Raw genomic sequence first — 26,230 nt, forward strand, 5'->3', positions numbered from 1 at the left:
AACACGAAACGAAGTCTATCTATGTTCGGATCCCAATTAGACCATAACGTATTCCTAATATTAGCAAACGAATACGTTACCCGCTAGGCTATCACGGGAACCTGTCACACGTTATCTGTTAAGGCTACAAGAAGCTGCGCCCACTGCCCCGAAATACGCAGAACTTTATTTGATTGATCTATTATTAAAAAAGAACATAACCCGCTAACGAATATTAGTTCTAGAGAAAAATTCAAGGTGTGCTCGAAACATATTTCATCCAGCCTTTATAGTCTGATTAGAAACAAATCGTTACCCTACTACCGTTCTACGACGTGACATTGTTTGTCAGGAGACAATCGAAAACTTCAACTACTACCTAATCATTCTGTCGTCCAAGTTGTGGTCTTCGTACCCCTCGACAATTTTATTTACCAATACAATAAATATTTATCTACGCTGACAAGGTAGCTGCGGTAGGCGTCTACCGATAATAACAAAGTGTTATGTCCATTTAAGTTACCAAAGCCAGTCGGTACTGACAGCTAGTTGGCCAAAACTTTACCGACCATGAACCATCGAACAAAGTTTAATAATCGAATAACTAGACGTAACGGAAGTTTTCATTTGAAAGCAAATGTAGGCGTCAATTAGGCACTGGCAAATGCAGGTAGAGAATCAGCAAAGATTAACAGGTTACCCTAAACACATTCTGTGTGGTACCACCACCACCACCACCAAAAAGTAACGTACGACACCTATTTTACTATTATCAGTACTTTTTTGCCAGTACCAGAATTAATTGTCAGTTATATAATTTATTATCACCGGCGCTAGATACACCGAGATACTTCGACCGAAATATAATTTCAGCCAATTGCGTCGACTCGGCAGTTTGTTGCTGATCTTCTAAAAGTCATATCTTAGTAAAACGTGTAAAAGGGAGCGGAGCCCTTTCCTGTTATGACAATCGCAGCGGATCGATATATTTACCGCTAAACAAATTATACAATATATAGGCTCACTATTGATACATGCAACATGTGTGAACTGATTGTAAATAAGCAACACCCATTATATAGCAAATATCATTGTGCAGTGTTGACGGCAATGAGTTAGATCATTTTTTTGCATAGATACGCGTACGCATACACTCATGCAGAGACAGGGCAGAGTCCACCTGTTAGCAGTGATCCATCCGATAGCACCACTTTCCCAACAGCTTGCTAGCTAAATAAAGAATTGCACTCGTTGATAAAAGTTTCATAATCTACGTTTGAAGAGGTAAGTTTTTCAAATTACTCATCACCGTATACTGAAATGTTTTCGGTGTAAGTTACACTACAGAGCATCAGTTTCTGCGTTCCTGTCATGCTAATGGGCAGCCTGCATGCTGACTATACCTGCTAGGGTATGCTAGAAGCTCTATCGCGTCCTGATCCCGCAAAACCGTTCGCATTACTCGTATCGTCGGCCACATCATTATGGCCACTGGGTATTTTTCGTATTGTTCCATTTAGACTTATGAAGTAAATCATTCTAGGGAAACTAACTATACTAGAGGAGCTAATAAAACCAAGCCATGTTACCTGCCGTCCAATAAGGAAATCGTTTTAGTTAGAATAGTTGTTCCCATATTCCAGTACATTTCATTTCAGTTTTACCTGTGCCAATGTTATTGGAGGAATCAAACGTTTGGCGTCCTTGGTGCCAACGACAAAGTCCCTTGTGCAGCTGTTCTCGCGCCTAAAATGAAAACATAGCCATAAAGCAATCAACGAAAGCCTTCAGTATAGCAAAAGGCAATAATAATAATAAATAAGAAGCAAATAAGCCCAATGACTTAAAAAGATCAATCTCAAAAAGACAATACTTACTTAATAATGTGTAAATATTTCTATGGACAGTTGCGGATAGGCACTTCGAGTCAAATCATTTCTCTGTTGCGTAACTTCGAATAGGTTTAGAACAAATTTAACGGTAATAATATTCTCTGGAATCCATTTATGTACGACATTTTCTGTACGACAGATAAATCCTCTGTACTGTTCTTTTTTTTTCATTTAATTAATTATACCATAGCTGTCCTGTGTTGCTGTTTGACTATTTAGTCATTCAATTCAAGAGAGTTTCCAAGATGTTGTTCTCTGCAGTATCTATCCTCTCCTCCCACACCGTGCTAAGTTCTTACTTAGTACTGAAAAGTCGGTACCCTCTGGATATCCGAAAGGCATTTCCTTAGTGAAAATTACAGACTCATCACATAACCTACAAGTTTCCACGAGTCTTCCAGGCGGCCAATGAGCACTTACACAGATCAGGAACCATTCAATCCAACTGAAAAACAAATTCTGATTGCGGTTAGATTCAATATAATAATGCTTTGGACTCTGCTTTCCCCGATCTGAGTTCGAAAGACGCCGATTAAATTTTATTTTCGGGCCGGCAGGGCACAGAATATCAAATAAAACAGTTGGCTTATAAAATCACCGCATACGTCTGCGTAGAAAAAGCCATAAGCATGTAGAATAACACACATAAACATCTAGCAATTAAACGTTTTAGTACATATATATATCTGCAGGATGTCATTTATTGATTGCAAAAGCCATATCGAATATACTGTTTGAACTAGGCAGAGATCTTTGCAACTGCCGTTTAAACGATGTATGATCGACGCGGTGTAAAATTTTCCATCGACAATAAAAAAAAAAAGTCATAGCTGTACATTTAATTTTTAGTGTCCAAACCCCTCTATACAGTCTTCCTGCCCTCGCTGGATTAATCATACATTTTATATACCTTAATAATCTAAATACTACCAACACCACGCTAGAAAACCGCTCTGTTTTCTAGCGTGGTGTTGGTAAACACAATATTGAATTTTTTAACTGTAACATGTATAAAGAAGTTGAGTATAGGTTAAGTTGAGCAACCTATAGTAATTGGATATCTATTAACACGACAGGTGGACCTGGTACCTGGAAGGTATTTTTCTTGTTTGAGAGTGTGTATCTTATGAACGCAAATACAAAAACAAAGCATGTAATTTCTATGCTACGTGCCTCTCGCACCGGTTGTCGTGCGTGCAGTATCGGGTGAAACTAGTTCCAATTCCATCATGACTAAGTTGGTACAAATTGTTGCTTTTGCGCTTCATTCTAATGGCTATGTCTTCAACTTTACTCGCTCAACTTAGGCTCGATATATACGTATTGTACATTTACAAGTACAGCCAGGAGAGCGATAAAATCTATCGCCAGAGCAAGGTAATTTTTATATGATTATGAATGGAATTTAACAGTAATTCATAGGTTGAGTAGCTTTCTAGCTGGTCATTAATTGATTAACAATTAAAAAACTAATTAAAAATTGCCACAAGGATAAAAAAATGCCCGCCAAAAATAAAGAAAAGGTTGCGATATCTCACAGAGCCGAAATGTCGATAGAGTTTACATGCTTGTTTGTCCGTACTGCATGGTTGTATGGTTCGAAAATGCAGTCTATCCTTTTTGCTCTACTTTTTATTAGTAGAGCCGATTTCCTTCATAAATAAATTAGTTGTTTTTATTATTCTATTTTATTTGTCATAATAATATGAAGAACGAATGTGCTTGAAGCAAACAACTCCTTAACAGAAACGTAAACGTAATTCTAATATCTCACGTAAGTATCTATTTTTTTTTAGCGAATTTACAGCGTGAAATTAGTTTCTAGCCAATACTTTTCTAAATAAGCAACTACTATAATGTAATTTTGTTACCTACTATATTGTATAGTAATTATAATCTTATTCAGTAAATACGGAACAGTACTCACGGAAAAAATTACTCCATTTATAATTGAAGCTATTTAGGTCAATACATTCCTAAACAGACGTTGTCCAGATACGATCATCAGCCTGCGCGGCTCAGAGCCTTGTTGCCTCATTATTGACTCTATGGGATTATGTTTCCTCCGGGACTGTGTCTAAATGTTTTAGGCCAACGGCAAAACGTATGCATTGTATGGCTGAACGTATCCTATGCTAGCATTTAAAACAATCGATCTATAAGAACTAGAGACAGTAATGTAATAGCAAACCGCGATGTTATTACCAGATTTACAAGCTATGGCTGTGATTACATCGCACAACTTTCAAGGGTCAAACTAGAACTGTATTTGGGATGACGCCTCTACCAAATAACACCGTAAAGACTGACCTCAAGCAGTTGAAATATTACTGCTTATATGTAAACGCACACACAAATACATTATTATTATTACTTTTTGATGTTTAGACACCATTTGTCGAAAGCGGAGCATAAACTTATATAAATATTATAAATGGCAACTTTTAATTGACGTGATTTGGACGCTCCAAAAAATAGAATATACCGAGAAAGTTCAATGAAAACCTAAACAGGTCCTAAAAAGCCAGAATGAGGCCAGGATCGGGAAAAAATTCAGGGAAATTCGGGACAAAATTCAGTATTTTTTAGCAAGATACAAAATTGAAACACATCCTCTCTAGCGAATCGGTTTTTGTCGCATAAATCTTTCTCTAACGTTTAATAGTTGCGACTAAGGAAATGTATGTCTGCATTTACTGTATGATTCCGACTCCACAGGGTTCACATTGTGATAGAACGGCCTTGCGCGTATTTTTCCCTCATCCAAAAGCATTACAGTTTTATATCAATCTGCGTGGGTAGTCAGTTATTAATTATGTATTATACGAACTATATAATCGTGCGCAAAGAAATAGCCTGAACAGATAAAAACGTATACATTCAGGCCATCAACACAGACTGACGGTTTATTAGAAACACTTCAAGGACACATTTTTTGTCGACGTCCTAGAATATTCATGGCATCTGTGTATTGTTGACTTGCTTTCGGAGCCTTAAGAAGAAGTGATAGGCATTACACGATATGTATGAGTACTTGGTTTCTCCGTCAAATTTCTACATTGATCAAATCTTGTATCAATAATATGTCATTGTAATTAAATAAATGCGCCGAAACTCTCGTAGATGCAATATGTGGTATATGATTCTAGTTCACGCGTATACTAACGACCTTAAATGGCAGAGGATAGTACACGTCGAGAATTTAAGTCTAGAATAGCTCAGATAAGCGTGAAAACGCAACACATCAAAGATTGACAAATGCACCTTCAGACTCTTACGTGCCTTGTCATAATAACTCATGTGGACGTAAATGATGAAAACAATCATTCTGGAAAAAAATAGTGATTTGTATGCCAAGATTTGTTTAGACTAAATGCGAACACACAGTACGATTCAAGGTTCGCGTTCTCTAACCGTGACGGATATTGCTAATGTAATTATATAGACTTAAAAAGGATATTTGTTCACCCGTTAACTAATGCGGATTGGAAAAAACTAGACCGTCACTGATTTAAGTAAAAGACAAAAACACATATCGTCTATAGACGTGTGCAATCTGAGGATTCGAATAGATATCGATGTTTGATTATTCGGAGCTAGGCCTCGGGACATAGCCGTTAATCGTGACTAGAACATTTTTTCAACTTCAAAAAATTATAGACATATAGAAGATAACGTAAATCATAATAGTGCTTTTAAAAAAGAGTGAGCCGAAACTTAGGAAGGTTTAGAGAACACACAGACCGTATACTAAAAAATATTAATACCACCTGTTCAATAGTCTTTTCCATTCCACACAAAGTTGTTTAATGTATCCAATGTTTAGTTTCCTTGACGCAAAAATCTTAAAGCCTGAGGGGTTTGTTTTCTTGGGCGGGGGACCGCACCTCTGAATCTCATAGGATTCATAGGATCCTGTTAATTCAATGCAGATTCCAAATTATACATTCTTTAAACTCCACAATATATCACACTTTGAATGAACCTTTTTAAACTAATCTGCGTAATCGAAAATGTAGACAGCAAGACGGCCCTGAAGGAATACATGAGAATTAGTCATGGCAAACTTCCTAATCAACAGGATTCTTTTTTGTAAAAACTGAAACCTCTCGGTACCTTTATTCTTATCCACAGGGGTTTAGAATCTTCCAAAAATTAGCTCTACATTCTGTAGGTTTTTTTTATACAGGGTTTTGTTCCAGATCACCATTTTGAACCTCGATTTCTACAGCGTTCCCCGAAATTGTAGCAAACTCAGTAAAATCTTTAGCATTTTCATGTATTATCCCGCTTGTGTACCTTTTCTACAAATCTAACTGCCGGTTCAGACACAATAGTTTAGGTATAGTGTATTTACAAAAAAATAATGTACACGAGCAGTGGAAATAGTAATAATATGTATAGTTAACGTTAAAAAATTTCAAAAACAGTTCGAAAAGCCAACTTTTAATTGTAAATATAGCAACTTAATGACTAGTTCAGCTAAATCTTATTAAATAGTCAGGTTGTTTTTTTAGGCGGGTTGGTTTTTTCTCAGACGCACTTCATCAGATCGCATTTACGTATCGCTAAATCTCACTACTCCGCTTTTTAGACTTCGGTTCAGTAAGTCTCTTTTCCTTCTATTTTTCAAATGCATCCTTCTGTCTGATGATTAAGATATATTTCTTTAAACAAACCTAAACATTTTTTTACTAATTCTATTACCATAGAAAATTTCAACGACTATTAATAGTTCTAGTTCAAGTAAATTCCATATTTATGATAGAAAATCGATTTACTGGATTTGAACTGGAAAGTACCGCTAAACTCTTTTTACTGAAACTTTTAAACACGCATTTTAGTTTAAAGACGCGGCAGATCAGAAACTCCCTCAAGGTTTCACTCTCGCTCCGACCTCATAACTCATCGCTTCTCTACACAAGCTCAAGACTTCACATGCTAAATTTCAAACCCGCAATTCTTACGTCTCAGGTCTGTGGTGCCTCGTTCACCGAACAAGCATCGTGCTGCACCCAAACTGCATCACATAACACGCCTCTGTTTGAGAAGTCTTTTTAGGCCATTATTTCACGCGCCAGCTCCCAAAACCACCTGAAATACTCGGGTCATTATTTATCGACTACAAGAATAATTTTGAAGCGCTGTATATACAATAACATCAAGCACCTAGCGGACGATCGCCGTACTTTTCGAAATTATTCAGTCAATAATTTATCAGAGACTTTACCTTTACTTTAGTTTTCGACATCGAGTGTGTCAAATAAAAGATGCGTAAAAAACGAGCTATCCGATAACGGATGCAATCACAAATAACTGATGAGTTGTGCAATACCATAGCTTCCTAATAGCAAACGATCTTTTGCAGAGGCGTATTTATAGATTGCTACCTAGGGATAAAATGCAATGCTATAATTGCCGCGAAAGGGAGAATCAGAGAGCCTCGTGACTATCTCAAGTGGTAAAAGTGGAATACACGGAGTGTGCAGACAGAGCGAACAGTATTTGGTAGGGTTCAGGAAGCACTCTGTTAAGTCGTCAAATCGATGTAAGCATAATTCCGTTTGCTCCTTTCTCTTAAGACGTAGTCTTGTGTTGCAACTTTAACAGAAAAAATAAGCCCTCATAACAGTGTATGCGGGGCCATTGTAATCTAACCGATAAGTAAATTTTAAAACTGTAGCTCTCTCGAAGTATCGTAAAAACTATTAAGGTTGAAAAAAAGTTTCGAGTACCCGGACTACTCATCTGTGCCTAATAACTATTATTAAAGCTACCCATTAATTACTGAACTTATGATTTATAGAATTATGGAACTTGCTTTGAGTCTGTAGAGACCAGAATCAAATTAGATCTATTCAGTCGTTTTTTGATGACGTTCGATGAGGCTAAACATTGTCTTGAATTTCGAGAACTTCTATTGTTCGTCTCACTTAATTTATATAAATAAATAGTGTGCTATGGCAAAAATCATAAATCACTCCTTCAGGAAGGTTCTACTCCAGTGAAAGAATCAAGCGATCTGAGTTAAACAAACATTTTTCATCGTAGGAACAGCCTGATAATAACGGACCTTGACGCTAACTATCGCTGTTCGTTCAACATAGCTCAGGGTGTCCGGAAGTGTTGACTATGCAATTGATGTTGGCGCTACATTGAGTTTACCGTCATAATGCAACGAAGAAAGACGGATCTAAAATGTAACCATAAATAACCATGGTGAGCTTATTGTTCGAGGTTTGATTACAGTGCGTACAAGCTTTTAGAGTCGTTTAATCGAAGGTATCGATTTTTCAGTTACCGATGTCCTACACTACATCTTACTTAATAATGCTGCTATGGTACTAGATGGTTCTCTTTGGCGTCTGCATCGACTTATAATATTATGGCAATTTAAATTTAATCATTAATGAAAAATACAATTTACATATTTATTTCATAGTTTAACATGGGTGGGCTTTCCACTAAATCACTCCAGCTGTTAACAATACACTTTACAGCGATTGAAAATGCCGCCCTACTGTGGATGCCCCCTTGGTTGGTATGAGTCACGGGAACAAATGACCTACTTGAATAAATGAGAAAAATTTAAACGCGAAATTTACTATAAAACGGTATAGATATTAGAAAAAGCGCAATCGACTCCGGAGGTAAATGATAGCCACGCAACTTCAACACTATTCAAACTACCTAAGTCGATCTGCTGCGCTTTCTCGTTGGGCACGAGACCTTCTGCATTCATTGATATAACTATTCTGGTGCTGCAGCCGAGTTTCCAAACATCATACCTCTTCCGCCGGACTCACTGTGTATCTAATTTTTCTTAATCTCAAGAGCTAGAGGTACGACATAGAAAACAGTTGCTTTGATGTGCTTGTTATCGCAATATATTAGTATTTCTTTTTATATTTAGAGAATATGCATTGTATTACTCGTTGAGGCTTTTTGCTTCCGACGTTCTGTATCCTAAGGAAAAAAAAAAACGATTAAGCATTATTTAAAGCCTTTTCTCAATAGAGTGATACAAGACCGCACTAATATTGGCTAGGGAATGTTTCCTGCTGAGCACTTTCATTCATCCCAACTGGGCTTTTAATTTAAATGTTTTTATTTACATGACCATCAATTCTTATTTACTATCATAACCCGCACGAGCATAAAACAATCTCTTATGTAGCTATAACGCATAGGCCACAGCCTCTAAAACTAAATCTCCTACCACATGTTGTTTCAAAAAAGCCGGATAACAATGCACGGGCGCAGTCTCTGACAAGGCAGCGTGTTTCTGCATGAAATCCACGAGATAAGGCGGGGGAGACGATCGTAAAAATGCACGGGTCTAGATTCGTGAAAAATAACGGGACGTCGCTGTCTCAAAAGCGGAAAGAAATGTGTATTTGCTTAGCAGGTGGATGAATAGGATAGTTCATAAAAAGAGGGCACTGTATAAAACAGCCTTGTGTCCGGAAATTTCGATCCTACCTAGGCGTTCGTTTGCTTTCCTATTGCTTTTCAGCACCCAGCAAAGTTTGGAAGGTCTGTTCAGACAGCATGCGTGAGGGCCAGGCTTGTGGGCGCAGTATCTAATACTGGACTAACTATCCCATGGACTTCATTACGTTAGCCTGTATTCGTTCGCCATTGAACCCGGCCAATGCTAGTCCCTTGCAGTGGAGTCGAGATTCTCTCCTTAGATATTTAGACTTCACTTATATCCCACTCCTGTCACGCCAGTGCCTCTCGGTGAACGACAGCAAACTGGTGCGTGAGGCTTCGTTGGTGCGTTCACTGGCTGTGTGGCGTTAGGGGCTTGCGAAGTGTGCACATTCGAAGCAAGATGCAGTCTCTTTTTTGTCTTCACCGTTAGCCTATCCTTTGTACGCGTTTTCCTCCTCCACTTGCCCCATCTCGTTTCTGGGGAGCAATGACGATGGAAATGGCCTGATCGGTTTCCCTCCAGAATGAGACAGATAGCGCAGCAACATCGGCAACAGCAGAGGCAAACGGTCTCGGCGGGGGGCACATCGTCCCTGCATCATGTCCGTTTAATAATAGCTTATGGATAATTAATTTCCTCATTAATTCTCCTTTTTCCGCGTGGTGTTGGACACCCATCCGTCCCGTTTCCAGCTGCCATACCGGCTTGCTTTCGTGTAGCCAGCATTATGCTTCCCGTACACCAGCAGCCCGATAGCGACACGTAGCATAGTATAGTCTGGCCCAGTCTCGTCGACCGATCTCTCACGCCTTGGCTTTCTCTCTATGGCCCGTTTTGACTCTGGTTTTCTAGATCTTTTTGCAGTGCATTCTTATATCCCGCTTCCCCAGCTCGGTATCCATGGTATAACATCATTCGCTTAGACCAATCCCTTTCCATCTCCCTTCCATATCCCTGCACCTCCCAGGACCCCAGCTTTTCCTTTTGCTTCTTTCTTCTATTTGCAATGCAACGACCGACGCTCCTTCTAACCCACTGCCCCAATCCGTAACACATATATGCTACGAACTCGGTTATACCATGTAGCGCCGTCATGATCATTATCTTTCTCATCGTCGTCTTCATCGCCCATATTACCGCCATGGGTTAGGGGTCCCAATAGGTTCGAATGAGCAGGAGGCACGGGGAGTTATATAAGCTGGGACCTTCAACTGACCATTGATCCCGTTCGTCGCCCCTTTCCTCCTATCTCTACAAGGGGTTATGCTCGATCGCGCTGTGGTTGCCGCCGTGCTCCCTGCGAAGGGTCGTCCGGATGCTGAACACCGCGGCAGGCCAGAACTGTCTGGTATGATGGCGCTGTGGATCGGGTGTTGGGGATCACTGCTTAGAGGTGCCTACCAACTGCGGCTGAACTCTGGCAGCTTATCATTGTAGGAAGTAAGAAAGGGTATGGAGCAGCTTCACCATCGACGCAAGGGTCGTATGGGTAGAAACCGCGATTATTCGTCTCGCTCAACCCACAATTGACCCAGCTGCTGGCGAGGCCGTTTCTACGCTTCGCAGAGGCAAGCAAGTCTTTGTTCAATGAGAGGGGTACTGGACATAATATAGCCCTCTATTTCAAAAAACAACATACGTATGACTAAACTATGGCAAAATAGTACTTTGCAATCGGTTTTCGAAGACTATTAGCCTCACTGAACGCAGTTGATTTATACGCGTCGGGAATACTGCAGTAAAGGTGTTTTGTCGCATACAGAAGTTGTCGGTCTCTAATCGTCTACGCATTTGTTCACTAGAACATTGTTAGAATGACCCGCTGAACCCTGTTAAATACAGACATCCCTTCAGTAAACGCTAGAAAACATAATGGACTACCATTTGCTTGTGATGGTTATATGTAGCTATTCATTCATTGAAGAAAATCAAATGCGAATGATGAAACAGGGATACGTCTGATAAACGCTTGTGGGGTACGTCTGATAAACGCTTGTACCAATATTAGTATACGGGAATATGAGACGTACCCCTGTTTCATCATTCGCATTTAATTTTCTTCAATGAATGAGTAGCTACATATAACCGTCACAAGCAAATGGTAGTCCATTATCTTTTAATAGTGTTTGCTGAAGGGATGCCTGTATTTAGCAGGGTTCAGCGGGTCATTCTACCAATGTTCTAGTGAACAAATGCGTAGACGATTAGAGACCGACAACTTCTCTGTGTGCGACAAAACACCTTTACTGTAGGTATTCCCGATGCGTATGAATCAACTCCGATCAGTGAGGCCAACAATCTTTGAGAACCGATTGCAAAATACCGGGCAAATACCTCGCAGCGATTGTTTTACTTAATTTCTTAGCTGGTCTGTGTTTCTTCGATTCATGAGTCTACATAGAAGATAGGCGACACTTCGGCACTGGATATAACAGTATTTTCCTCAATTGATTACATAAACGAAGGCTCTTTCTTCACCACTCGCTGCTGACGAGTTTCTTCTGGGTTCTGTAGGGTTTTATGAAAGAGGGTTTTCTGACCTACTAATATTACGGTATACTGACCTACTATAGATATACGAACAGGTTAAGTCATGAAAAAGTTTTTTTTTTACTGGTACGAATTTTTGTTCGTTTATTAAAAATGATTTTTTACCAGACCTTTCTCCACAAGCAACAGATGGACAGGTCGGTTTGTGAAAGAGGCTACATAGTGTTGCATGCATTTAACCAATCGCGACGTTATTAAGATAAGGTGTAGGTTGTAGGTTGGGCATGGAAGAATTTCTGTCTGAGGTGCTTAAAATTTTCGAGCCGCCGAAAACTCGTAAAATCAAATATTGCCATACTTTACAAAATCAGTTTGTGTATAATTGTTGCCTCTTTTGAACTTTCATATTCCCGACGAATCGCGTCAAAATCTGCGTGCATCATTTCACTGTGTTTACGAAGCTTCTTGATAAGGATTTCCTCGGATCTCTCCAAAATCTAAAAATTGCCTATGTTGAGGTCTATGCAGGTTTGACTGTGTTTTGTGATGACGGCTGACGTCAAATAGGTCTTGCTCGTTCTTGGCATTGACTTTACGCGGGATCAGTATTTTTTTCCCACTGTTTGGGCAATTACACGCATGTGATCAAACCGTTTACAATAACACTTTCACTGACTGACTGACCTTTGTTAAACAACTGTTTACAGCCTTGTGTTTCTTTAGTGCATCTAGCTTCGGGGTAGGTCGAATGATTTACAATCATCAGAAGCTACAGTTTGTCGACATTTGCTTTCAGCGGCTGCCCGAAGTTCTATTTTGCTTTGGGATTTTAAGGAAAAGTCATCTTTAGTTCCGTTGAAGCCAATATCAATAAATGTCCGCCATATACCGGTCAGCGGGAAGGTAATAAAGAAACCAGTAACTGACTGATATGAACTTGTTGATCAAGTTACCCGTAACCGGAAGGAATTTAGGCAAAACATAAACAGTATAACGCGTATAGAGCGGTCCAGAGAACTAAGCAACTAGGTTTAGTAAACAGTTGGTTAACTTCGTTTCATTTCGACGTAGTACATTCTTAAATTTCATTAACATGGTCCAAATTTGTACAATAACATTATAATTAAATAATAGTTATGCAGAAAAATGTATTTATAATACATCCTATTTAATTGTTACTCATGGTAAGCAGTTCGATATGGTAAGCGATATTGTACCGCATAGACGTGGTATAGTAATGGACGGACGACGCCGTTCAGTGAAGAGATATTCATATCACGCTCGAAGATAGTTTACGTCTGCGACAGCTCGAACGTGTCAATAGATCATTATTTAGCTATAACGCTGAACTTTAAGCGCGAACAGCAGTTAGAAGAAGAACCATGAAAACTCGTGAGGGAAACCAAGAACAGGTGAGGGCCCTGCTTGAACGAGCGCGATGCAAAAGTAAACGATCTTTATCGACGACGCTTTGAAATGGACTGCGTGTTTGTGTCTGCGCCAAGATGTATCTCTGATTGTGGAAACACTAGGTGATTTTTGTTGCTAAGTTTTTCTTTCGTCTCGGCGTTTTAACGAACGCATGAACACTGAATCACTACGTTCAACTTTACTCAGTTCTTCAGTGAGTAACTTAATTTTCGCATAGCATGTGTCAATGCACGAATCTAAGAATGTGAGCTATTGCTTTATGTCCCGGTTCAAAAGTTGGCAAGTTACATTGCTAGAAGACAATTACATTGTCGACCGGTGGGTCACCTAATATTAGTTCTGTAGGAAAATTTTAATATCGGGCAAACTCAGTTTTTTCTACTGCGATCAATATCTCGGGATAGCAAACTCGTTTGACAGTGGTCGCAACTAGTAGAATAAAACTGACCCTGTCTCCCACAGACGCTTAGTTTCGGTGTTTCGTAAGTGCCATTTTCTATTGATTCTTTTTTTTACCTCTTCCAGTTTCTAATTGAATTTAATCGATAAGTTGTTTGATGACCATCATCTTCTCCCATGACCATCACAAAATCTAATGCCTAATTCCCTATAGTAATCGAGGTAGCATTAGAAGATACATTGCTTTTATTGGATTTTTTCATATGTACCGTTTCTAGTAATATCTTTGTAAGCCTCTTTCTATGATGGTGCAGCGGTAACGGTATCTATACCCTAGTAGACTCGTGGTAATACAGTTGGGAGCCAACTATATGCAGCAATGATTAACAACAGACATAGAACACAATTGCTTTCCAATATAAATAAAACGAAACAGTCACACGAAAAGGCCCAAGTTGTCTGCTCAATTATTTTTCCCTATTCGAAATAATCCAAACAGTACTATAATGATACATTTTATCTGTCCCAGCTTTTTGGACCAGTTTTTGGAGCTTTTTGGGGCAGTTTCAGATGAAACCGGCGACGTAAATTTGTAAAGTAAAAATTGATTTGTTGAAGTTATTTCCGCAATCCTAAATTGTGTAGTTTGTTAGGATCATGTTCGCATAATTATTGCGGCTGTCCGATCAAACGCTCGCCAATTGCCCTATGTTTAGATAAAGGAATAACCGTTGGCAGGTACATTCGATTTTGTGTACTTATAACATATGTAAAGATTACTCAAAAATTACATCATCATTAGATATTTCTACATTGCATATATAAATCAGCCCATTAAGAACCAACACAAAATGGCCTAGAGTGTCGCATAATTGAAAATGTTATTCCAACGCTTAACAACGTGTTAGTGAGTAAATAGAATGCTATTGTTTGTGTTAATAGCCTGTGTATTTAGATCACATTTCCGCTTGTATCTATCTATTTACGACTTGTTAGCATTGGGGTCATGACATTTTGCCAAATCCTTGGTCTCTTTTAGAGTCGGCTAGACCCGACACTATGTCGTCTACCCCACCTCCTTTTCGATGCTGTCTTTTTCTCTAGTCGTTCGATGTGCGATGTTGCCCGACAATTAATCGGCTCAAAACTCTACATTTTAAGCCGTTCTAATCCCTGCCTCTTTATTGTGGCGCCAGCGTTCCGCTAGCAGAGTTCCTGTGGTACAGCCACTGCGGCAATTCTCGCGGACCTAACAGACATCGACATACAGTTCCATATTACGCATATAATTCCAGCGGCGAACTCCGATGGGAGGCACGAGCGCAAAACATTTTCACTATCTTGCTAGCTTTCTCGCCCCTTTAATTGCCCTTCCCTGCCCATTCCTTTGGTACAAAGCCTTAATAGCCTCTAGTCAGTACACAAGCCGGACCCCGTGTCGTTGTTCGACTCCTGTGGCATCCGACTCCACCCTCTATTCATATCGAGTCCGCGATACAAAATGTCGCAGTCAGCTTTTGCTCGTCGGCATTAAAGATGTAGGCGAGTATCCGCAGCCTCGGTCTTTCTACTGCTTTGTAAGGGCCTTTGTAAGCCTGCGCTTCCACCCAAACTTATAATTAATTCACTTGAACGGGCTGTAGCGGCGGCCGCTGATGCCAAGGACGGCGCAACAGACGACGGGTGGTCAGGTATATTGGACCTGGGGGTGTAGCGGCTACCGAGTGAAGAGAAAAGAGAACAGCCAGCGCGGTCCTGTTTGACAAGGACAAGTTCATTGTTGTTTGGTGGACTAGGTGCGATAAGTTAGCTGGCTTCGTCGGTAACAGATTGGCTGACCGGGTGGGAGTAGAAAGAAATTTGAGTGGCGGCAATATCCTAGAGAGAATGAGAGTAAATGTCAGCTCAAAGGAAGTTTCAAATAAACAGCCAGGCCCCCTCATCTCTCCCAGTCGGTGAAAGAGACAATGTCGTTTGTTACTAACTGTTACACGCCTGGGCACAAGAAGCAATAAACGTGCATCTAAGTCGTTGTATAACATTTGGGTTCGTTACGTTTTAGTTATGTCTCGCTCCGCTGGGCAGCCCTGCCTAGGTCAAGCCTTCCCCTGTCAGCTAATCAACGGGGTTGAAGAATCGGGATTAACTGTTGCTCTTGGTTCGCGTAACTTATTAGCTCGTAATGATGTGATTATGCGTCGACTGTTGAACATATCGCCTACAATAGTATAGGAAGATCGGAGGACACTTCTGACTCATTGGGCTCCTGCATATAGCAGATGCGCCCTTTCAAACTGTGGTTTTCTGGCAAATGGCTAGTACGGTAGAGGTGATACCAACAGCGAACGCTGTATTTTGCGTCACAGATTGTTAATTGGGGTGATATCGGTTATTCAATTTAAAGCAATCTAAGCGGCACTGTTACAAATTACCCAATAATATCCGAGTCCCTATGTAGAGGGAAGATTATGGATTGATATATTGTGTTCATATGAGCGTCACAAATAAATAAGGAGGATCGATTTGATTTATCCGTGGGGAACTTCATTAGGGTAAAAATTACAAACTTAGAACTTGTCGATCAATGCTTAGGTGTGTCCACTGGACGAATTCAGGGTCTGTTAAAAAAATTATGCTGAGGAAGTTGGTATAGTTATGCAGTGCATGAATCACTGCTAAAAGAATAGTTACTGAAGTGCGTGTTAAGTGTTTCCTATCATATTTAGACGTATATCTGCTGAAGTGGACCGACAACCGCACGGTTGTCGAAACGAAATGCACCAACATTGCCAAATTAGCTATGAGCCATGTACGCGTCAGGTACTTTGGACTTGAAACACGGGAGTCTGCACGCTTCGGAGTTTCCTAATCATTCATTAATAAGACGACAAAGCCTCTATAGATGCTAAATAGGGCATCGGGCGACAATGTTTCTCTAGCGTAGGCGGCACCACAGACGTGCCTGATGTAATTTACGAACAAATTTAATTGTAGCTTATTTGAATACTTTAGTCTTTGATTGATTAATTAATAGTTGTTTCTATCTACATGTGTTTTATAAGAAACACTTTCTATTGATCTGCTGGGTGATTTTTCAGTGTGCGGTTTGCTTGTTCCATCACAACCAGTATAAATACATTCATCTAATTTTATATCTAAGGGGTACAGAAACGACGCATTTTTGTGATGTTTTTGAGTACCAGAACTGTGAACGCTATCTCAGTGAGACTCATATGAACCCCCCTGCTTCTTATAAATCATGCGTAAGGGTCGATATCAGTATTGCAACTGATCCAATGAATCTTAGATGTATAGGAATTAAGAATAAACAATAAGGAAATAAAATCCGTCTCTGACGGAGCTGTCAATGATAAGCAAATTCAGCAACCCTGATAAAGAAATGAATTGCTTCGGGTTATTCCAGGCACTAATGAAGGTACTTTCGGTATAATCCAAGTACCTTTCGCATGCTTGGTACATTAGCGTGCTACAACAATGGGCTCCTAGGAAGCTGCTAGATGGCAAAATACTACTACATTCTCACAATCCTCAATCCCTTGAGGACATCCCTTAGTAGCAAAGGTGTGAATGTATATCTCACAGATCTATGGTGGTGATGATTTATGCTAGATGAAATCTGAGGTACATGTGGTACAGAAAAAATTTCTACATACGTTTTCAGGACGATTTTCAATGCCGACAGAGCTGACACTATCCTTTTCTCAGCAGAAGCGTGCCAGCGGCGACAAAGCCCGCATCGATATTACGTTATTTACAAACAGATTGGTTCTTTTAAGCGGTGCAAGCAAGTTGCTGACGATTGCCAACCTCAGGTGTCACATGTTATTTTCTATAAAAATCTGTTACTAAGAATCAATGTGGTGAAGAGAACATGATTTCTCACCGATAGAGATCATTCTAATATCAATCATTCGCGGAAGAAACGTGCGTTTCGTCTGGCTGAAATCCAGCTCTACGTGTACTTAAAAATTATTAGTGAAATTAAAATTTTGATATGACTAATAATATAGAAGATATCCTGCCGCCATTTTACGGGTCAACCAAGATCGACGACGTACACAATGGCGAGACATTTTCTCCCTATAAAAGAGGCGGTAGAGCGCCAGCAGGTGTTTACTTAGTGCGTTTCGCTCTGTACCTTTAACGCATCTCGCCTACTTTTCAGGTTGTCCCAAACGGGACATTCGAAGACCTGTTTAGGCGGTCTAATGCAGAGCGCAATGCAAAGCCAGTATTTAGTTTAACAGCAATAGCTCGGTCCGCTTAGGTATCGGCAAGGAACTAACCGACCTGCTGTCCGCACACGGCGTTGTTTCAAATAGAAAAACAAAAAATGTAAGTATGCAACAGGTAACAAAATGACCCGGGCCTTTTACTCAGTTATTCGTGCTAGAGGTACGACTTCCTTTTCAACAACTGGTAGGGATGAAAGAAGCTATGCTTTCACATTGTATTAGGATAAGTAGAGTAGGAAGATGTGGTACAACAAAGGGTGGTGGGAAAGTTCCCTATATTTGCATAACTTTCTCGGCAGCGCATTCAACATGGATAATAGCTTTCAACAGAGCATTCTAATCAGAGTGTTTCTATATAGCAAATTTTAAAGGCAACGATTGAGACGACTAAGTCCAGCAAGGAAGACCTACGCTTGCTAAGTACTTGATAATTCGTATGTACTATTTCAATATTATGTTTTTTTTTTATGAAATTGTCCTACGATAAACGTGCAAATAGTTCGCTGCTAGCCGATTGACCATCCGCTACGCAGCAATATGTAACTTCACCGATCCGATTTGACACGTCAGTTTTAACGATTGTTATTAAATAAAGACGTTTTGCCGTCTCACGGCAACGCCAAGCGATCACGTAATTTTCTATGCCCACTGCATCCTTCATGTTACAGTAGAACAAACAACCGCAGGTTGTATGGCGTATGATGTGATACGGTAAAAGTTATCGCATAGATGCAAACTATTACTAGTGATGAGATGAAGCCAAAGGAATGATTGCGCATCTCGTATAACGAACATACAGAAGCTGTACGTATGCACAAAAGATGTAGTTTTCTTATTTGCGAAAATGCATAATAGTCATCGATTTTCTTCTAGCAACCTTTCCTTGTAACGGTGTGAAACATGTGTGTTTTTAAAAAAACGAAACGAATATATGCTTTGACACTGAAAGCTTCTGGACCGTTCACAATTGCCATTACCTAAATGTATTTAATGTTGTAATTTACTTGAAACGTACTCTTTACCAGTTGTTCAATCTATGGACGGCCATAATAGGCATATTGATGCAACATGTGGGCACGTAAAATATAAACCAAGGCCAGTTCATGGCAAAATACCTCAGACATGTTAATAGTAAGCCGCTCGTTTGACTGCTTAGTCTTTCAAGAGAGGCGAAACGTCTTTGAAAAATACCGGGTTTTTTAGGCATCAAGGCGTATGAATCATGGGCTTCACGTCTATTGACACGCGCTAATTAACTATGGAGGTGTTGCTTGAGGGGCAGACGTACACCTATCGGCCGAATTCTGATAATCCATGGCATCGGAAGCTTGGCAACCGCTAATCTTAATTGCTCGACATTCTAAATAATTATGCGTTACAGTCCGCGTCGAGCCCTACTACTGCCACGACTCTAATACAAATAGCGCATGATACAACTAGAACAACTTCTGGGTTTTATTTTTGGCATGATTTTCAATTGTTAGGGTGAGGACCACATTTCCGGCGAGCTAATACACTAGCGGCTTTTTAGCAGTACGAAGTTTCCGTCAGCCGGACGTTGGGGATGCAGAACGAAAGCCCAGAACAGCCGACGAGCTGATTGAGGAAGACGTGCCTATGAGAGCGATGTGAAACACTTTTCTGTGAGTCGATATAACCGTCTTCGTCTATGGCACGTATCAACAAACGCTGGATAAGTAAGCACAGTTCTCTAAATACTCAAACTTATGCTTACAAAACTCTCAACTTAGGTGCCATATGTAATTCCTGGAAGCACAAAACTCCGTTCAAAGTCTTTAGAATGCCTCTGAGCTTATGACAGGATTTGTTTGGGTTGCATTTTTAAAGGCGGGCAGCGAGCCCCCTATGGCGGCGGTCGGTGGCGCCAGGTCTGTCTGGTTACGGGTAGCAACGGTGGGGTTCACTGACCGAAAAAAAGATTGCACCTGTGACAAGTTCGAAGCAGCCGACACGCGTATTCAACGCTGCGCAAACGAGCTAGCAGTGGGAAAGATCCTTGCGATAACGGAGGTCTAAGGCGCTTGCGAGTTGTTGCGCTTACTGCTTATCCGACAAAGCTTGACAGGTGAGGCGGCAGAGGTGGACGCAATAATAGCTGACTTGACTAATCACTGCCTTAACTACCAAGAAATAGTGGAAAAGGGAGAACACCGGCAAGCTAGACCCGTCAAGCAGAACGATTAGGATTGCTCAAATCGATTTTTACAAAAAAAAAAAAAAAAAAAAAGAAAAACTGTCCGCTCTGTTTCTAACCGATCTTTGTACGGTGTTCACATATGTGGTGAAAGAAACTTTCGCGTTTTGCAGAAAAACTCAGCCTGCGAAGAGAGTTACAGCTGCAAATGCTTACAGCTTCTTTAGCCGATAAACTATGTAACTTAGAGAGCAATGACAATTGTTGGTTTCTTAAGACAACTTCAAGTTGTTAATTAGAAGTATGACGAACGAATCTAGTTTAATCTATTTCTTTTGATGAAATGACTATCAATTCGTGAGGGTTATTTAGAAAAAGCGCTTGGTTTGAGCGTCTAGAACAAATCGCAAATACAGAAGACGTTAGACAATGAAAATGGCGCAGTAATACTACTAATTCTAAACTCAGTCCGATCACAGATATGCTCATTCTGTTTGCGAGCTTAAATTCAAACCGCCAAAGCAAACAAAGCCAAATATGAAATGTTTTTTTTTATCCTAGGATTCAATCAATGAAATATTCAAATTCCGTTTTTGACTGTTTTTTTGGATTCTGTGCGATTTTTGTACGGTAATGAAAAGTTTTCATTGAGCTAAAAATCTGTATCGCATTTTCGATGCGCGGCTTAGTTAACTTACAGAAGCTGACTTCGATCATAGGTAGCTGCTCCACTCAACAACCCGTAATTAATAAGGATATAGTTTATTTATAAAAGTATTTTTAAAGATGACATTGTATGGGCCGTTAAGCCGCACAAAAGCAAATTATTACGACTCTGGGTCTGTCAGAATTGAAACCGTGTGCTTACATGCCTTAGACCATTAGAAAGCATCTTATGCATGGAGCTGGTACTTAAAATACACCCTTCGTAGCGTTATCGAATAAACAAAAACAAAGTGTATGGTACACCGAACTAGTCAGATGCTATGTAGCATCACCTGTATCTGCATATATTATTTATATATGCTATTTTTTACGTTACAGATATTGTCCAGCTTATGACAATACATTCGAAATGACTTAAGACCACTTACATGTTAGTACCGGAAAACGAATTGTTGTATATCTTCAGAACGGTTAATCGCCTGCCTCCTCTTCACTTATGAGACACTTTTCCTGGAAAAAATCTCTCTTTGAAAAACACGACAATTGCTGAAATAACGAAAAATGTTCGTAACGATAACAGTTTCTTTTCACCTTTACCATCAGGGGGCCGATAAGGTACATGTGGAAAACGCTTTTGGAGATCCACCTAAACCCCAGGGACGATGCTTGTGTACTCTGCTGAAGCACGCCTGATGTAGGTTTAGACAGGCAAAAGATGAGTTCCGCTAACTCGCGTTCAACCCGACCGAAACGCTGTGAGCGAAGGCATCGCTCGTAATAGACGCGTCCTAACATTCCTCCCATGCAAAGAAGCCATCGAGTGTGCCGGATGGGGCGCGAGCACGTGGACGGCTTGCGGATATAAAAAGCCCAAGCAAGACTTTTTTTTCTCTCCAAAGTAGCACTCTTTGACCGTTATTTTTGTGTCTTCGCTGTGTTGGCTCGTCGTTTAATGCGGACGCAGAGCGCGCAAAAGACGCATGATGCTTTGAACACCACTAGTTTAGGCCGCGTTTGCAGCGGCAGCGTCGTCTGCTTACTAGTCAAAGTAGAAGTCGGGCCAGTCGTGGTCTTGTCTCGCCTTGTGTGGTGGTTCCATATTTTGTAGATCTAGTAGCATCTGCTGCTGCCTCTGATGCTTTCATTGCAGCTGAGCTACCGCTGTTAGATGGCCAGCAGTTGAATTTTGTGAGGCAGAAGGAATTTAGCAAATAGCAATGATAGATGACTAGACGCTGAAGCTCCCTAGAGCGTGCTAGCTAGGGCTACTAGAGCCGTCCAAAGCACAAGGAAGCTGGAAAGAGTAAAGAAGTGGGAGATAAAGACTGGTGAATAGTGATATGGGAGCCTATATTAGTCCTGACCTTATAGGCCCATGGATAGACCACAAAAAAGGTCGCTCCTGTCGCGACCGCTACCGCCCGGCGTGAGTTTCCGTACGAATGACGGAATATGAGGGTGAATTGAAGGCCGACTTGAGGGCGGAGTTTTCTCAAGCGTGAAGCACACTAACGTTTCGCCTTAGCGGAGCAGCCTATTCGTCGCTTGGCCTAGTGCGGCGCATCTAGTGCCTTTCGGCTCACACATACAGGACAGGCCTGCGCCACCCGAGCTGCGTTTGGCCACCTCGTTTTCTACCGGCGGAGCGGCAGTTGCCTTATTCGCTGCTTATTTTTTGATGAAAATTCGAGTTACTTTTCGACTAAATCGACAAGGCTCCCATTACCAGCGGCCTTATTCTCCAACCCACCGGTTGCCCAGTACCTTTAACATATTCGCCAAATATTTACGAGAAACTCCGTTTTTCACAAGCACACAATATCCGAAGAATCTGCATCGGATGAATAACAAGCAGCCTTTCCTTATTTAATTTATAGCACAGCCATCAGCTGTGAGACTGCACCATCAGTCAACTGGGGCACTCAGCAACTTACTACGACGGCGCTCAAAATTAAACAGGTCGAATCAGAATGAGGGCCATGGATTCGGGAGATACAACAGTACTCAGGGGTTCCTGCCTATTGAACCTGCCAATCAGACTTCACGGTGGAAACGTCTCGTTTAATTCACTGAATCTGGCAGCAATTAGTTCTTTGTAATAGTTAGACAAATAAATTTATGCGTATATGGGAGCGTGCCTATGGGTTGTGCAGGTATACTCTATTTTTAAATCGTTATTTAATAGACAAGCGTGGAATGATAGCTTCTACATAGAAGCTATTACCGATTTTGCCTCCAACTATATTACAGGATTTTCTATCCCATATTTGAATTGATGGGTTCTCGACTCAAGTGCACACAGAGAATGCCTTCTGAGCCAAATCAGCAAACAAAGCGGCCGATCTAAATGCAACACTATCTCTATTCTGGGTACATTTTTAGTTGCAGTTCTAGTCGAAATCAGGGCTTACCAACCCTCTTTACGCACGCCGTTGTTAGTACGGGCTCCGTTCTCTCGACGAGAAGGTTCGTTCTCGGAGTCAGCTGCAAGTTGCCGGTGGATATTCTGATTGCCCTGTATCGCTAGCTCCACGACGGAAAGTCTCGCGATGATGGGTTTCACAGCCGAAAAGTTTGAACGCCTCACCGCAGTACGCTGCCGTCCGAAAGTAAAACGCTGTAAACCGTCACCTTAATTATGTGGTATTGCTCAGTGTAACGATGTCGGGAAAAAACCGGAGGAGCGGCTTGTCTAGACAACTCATGTATTCAAGGCGAAATTTTAATTCGTCAGGACTGTGTGTTTTTCTTGCGGAGTGACTTGTTGCGATGCAGACGACTGAGCTTGCGAGAAGGCCATCGTTTTTAGTGGTGATAGGACCACCAGTAGTAATACGAGCAAAGCATGAGAAGGACAAGGCAGCGAGGCAGACTCATAAGTACCCTTCTTAGGTTAAATGGCAACGTGGACAACCAGCGCAACTAGAAGAAAAAAGCCAACCATGAAATGATGGAAAAAACACAAGAAACCAGTCAGCGAATGAATAAGGTTGGTTGACTGGACAGAAAAGAGGAAACGATCATTCCAAAGGGAATCTTGCTGTTTCGACAAGGCGGAAAAAGACCAATGTTACTTTGTATCTAGAAGGATGTCCTTACAGCCTTCATGTGACCGTGACATTGTTGATATAATCGCAATACGTTATAACATTAGAGACGACAGTATATTAAAAAGCCCTGTCAGGGATAAAAAATAAGCTCAATACGGGTAAAATCTTCCATGGCAGTTATCTAAATCACCAATATTATATTAACAAACTAACAATATTCATCATAAAAATCTTAAGTAGTCTTAATTAGGTGATTACTACTGCCCCGTATATAATTGAGTTTTCTTTTAATGCTACTATTGTATAATAAGTTTCCCCGTATTTAATAAAATTCTATAAAGGATTCCTATGATTGAACTATCTATTTTCCATTCGATTGCTTCGTTTATTTCAACATATAGCCACAAGTAGGTACGTACGTAGACCTAGAAGTGTGAGAGCATGATATTGACATTTAATGGCTCAGTAGAAGAGCAAAAGGTAAACAGTCAGCATGGATCGTAAAAAAGCCGTAAACCTACAGGATATTGCACGGAAGGAAACCTAACGTCCTCGCTAGGTCGTAACCAACGCATCGTTTCCGCCAAATGGTATCATTTATCAGACAAGTCACTTCGCATTGCTCACACCAGATCACTGTAACGTCCAGCTAAAACACTCGAAATACGTACACCTAGCCACGTAACTGTTACCCTTTCATCTAATATTGCGTAGACATACAGGCCTATTAAATTCCTATATTTTCTCATTTTGCTGAGTTTCTCTTACTTAACCTAGTAGAGATGGTGAAGTATTTTCTGTGTTTTGAATATATTCTAGGCAATTCCGATGGCTCTGGTTCCACAACGGCATTCGGATCAGTGATATCGAGCTCTGCGGTCAGTAGCCCCTCAATCCGAGATGTTGAGACCAAATAAATGTTAGCTATGCCAAGTTGAGCGGGTATTTTCCTACAACATTTTGATTGTTCATCTAGACTTATCGAACTTATCCAGATGTTCACTGTGCTCGACATTGCCAAAGCCTTAATGATTCCATAACAATGGCAGTTATAACGACAATAATCTTTCAATGACCCACTTTGTTGCCTTCATCAGCCATGCGGTCTTCAGTAGCTGTGTCCTACTCAAACAAAATTTCGTATGATGTTGGGGCTCGCACATATCCGCTAGTTTTTTCGTTCTAGCATGCTGACAGTCGACGTCGGGATTGGAAAGAACCCCAGGTAAGCCCATAGTATCGAAACAGACACAAACACAGGGAAGAGCAGCTATCACAGAACATTTTCTACCCAACGCAACGTCGTGATACCGAAAATCCAGAGCATGAAATCTCCAGCCGATCTAAGCGTAGCATCATAACGACCCCGTCCAATAAGCACATTGCACACGAGCGACAGGAAAGATATAATCGCCGACGAACGAGGCTTCGGTGGTCCGTGCGCGGCGACGTTTGGAGCCAGAAAGCTCCGCAGCGGCTACCAAACCTGTGTTCAGATAGGCATCGGGCTTGCGACCGCTGACTGTTGAAACGTTGCGTATCACTACAGGGAACAGCGGCACCAAAGCTGCAGCACCATCGAACCGTAAGGTCTTCACGGAATATGGAAATTTCGGTGATTCCAGTCGGTAAACAGACAAACAAAAGGAATCTCATCGAGATTTTTATTTTTCACAGTACTCTGTCCCAACGTCGAGCGTAGCGGTTTTGTCGAGTTTCAGCAAAAGCTGTGTTCAGCCGAAGGAGGAGGCACCGAAAAGGCTTACCTATGGCTGGTCGTATCAGAGCCGCCGTAGGTCCCAGTTCTTAGCCCCTAGTTCACGGCATCAGGTTCTTTAGAGTTTCAAGCTGCATGCAATCCACTAACATCGGGTTTTCTCAATCTCCAGGCGTACCAGACGATTATAATTTTTATCAAGTTTTATCTTCCATGGAATTCACCTTTGACTTACTTAGTCATAAGCTAACAAGGACGTGACGGACGCTTTCTAGGTTACTCAGTGGAGAAAAGCAGCCGGTTACTATGAAAAACTACAGCTACTAGTAAACAAATGTTGTAAATATGATTTGTAAAAATAATATACCATTGCAAGTAATGAATCTGTTAATGTTTTTGTTGGCAACTGGCGCGTGAGAAGGAAGCTGCCCGACCGCGTGTACATAATTGTGAAACGTTTTGTTAACCTTAATCAACACAAGTTAGTAGTATCTTCGTTGAATTCGTAGCATCGCATATTGTAGAGAAAATTGTCCCTTAATAGAAACGCTCGCACTTTTTTACAGCAGATGCTACTGTACGCCAGTGACTCATTCCAGGGAATAATTACCGGCCATTTAATCCATACGTCTAGGTCATGGACTTGTATGTTAACCTATACTTCTCCTGCCTTTTTGGAAGGTTACATTTTAGTTAGTTTCCATAATTTATTGATGAGTTACGCTTGGTTATTACCGTACAGCTGCAGGTATTTGAT

General features: G+C 40.8%; 3 long non-coding RNA genes across 3 annotated transcripts; 2 read left to right on the forward strand and 1 right to left on the reverse strand.

Annotated features, from left to right (window-relative positions):
• Positions 1 to 1,625: 1,625 nt before the first annotated feature.
• On the reverse strand, positions 1,626 to 21,200 carry LOC111271123 (uncharacterized). Its single transcript, XR_002686687.1, has 3 exons — positions 21,135 to 21,200; positions 2,252 to 2,316; positions 1,626 to 1,725 (listed from the first exon to the last, which is right to left on the reverse strand). It is a non-coding gene; the product is annotated as an uncharacterized LOC111271123 (long non-coding RNA).
• LOC111271125 (uncharacterized) lies at positions 7,289 to 9,250 on the forward strand. Its single transcript, XR_002686690.2, has 4 exons — positions 7,289 to 7,419; positions 7,923 to 8,090; positions 8,372 to 8,713; positions 9,111 to 9,250. It is a non-coding gene; the product is annotated as an uncharacterized LOC111271125 (long non-coding RNA).
• LOC147752033 (uncharacterized) lies at positions 19,200 to 24,692 on the forward strand. Its single transcript, XR_015315208.1, has 2 exons — positions 19,200 to 19,971; positions 24,576 to 24,692. It is a non-coding gene; the product is annotated as an uncharacterized LOC147752033 (long non-coding RNA).
• Positions 24,693 to 26,230: the final 1,538 nt, after the last annotated feature.

This window comes from Varroa jacobsoni, unplaced genomic scaffold (genome assembly GCF_002532875.2).
Source record: "Varroa jacobsoni isolate VJ856 unplaced genomic scaffold, vjacob_1.0 contig00363, whole genome shotgun sequence".
NCBI classification, from domain to species: domain Eukaryota; kingdom Metazoa; phylum Arthropoda; class Arachnida; order Mesostigmata; family Varroidae; genus Varroa; species Varroa jacobsoni.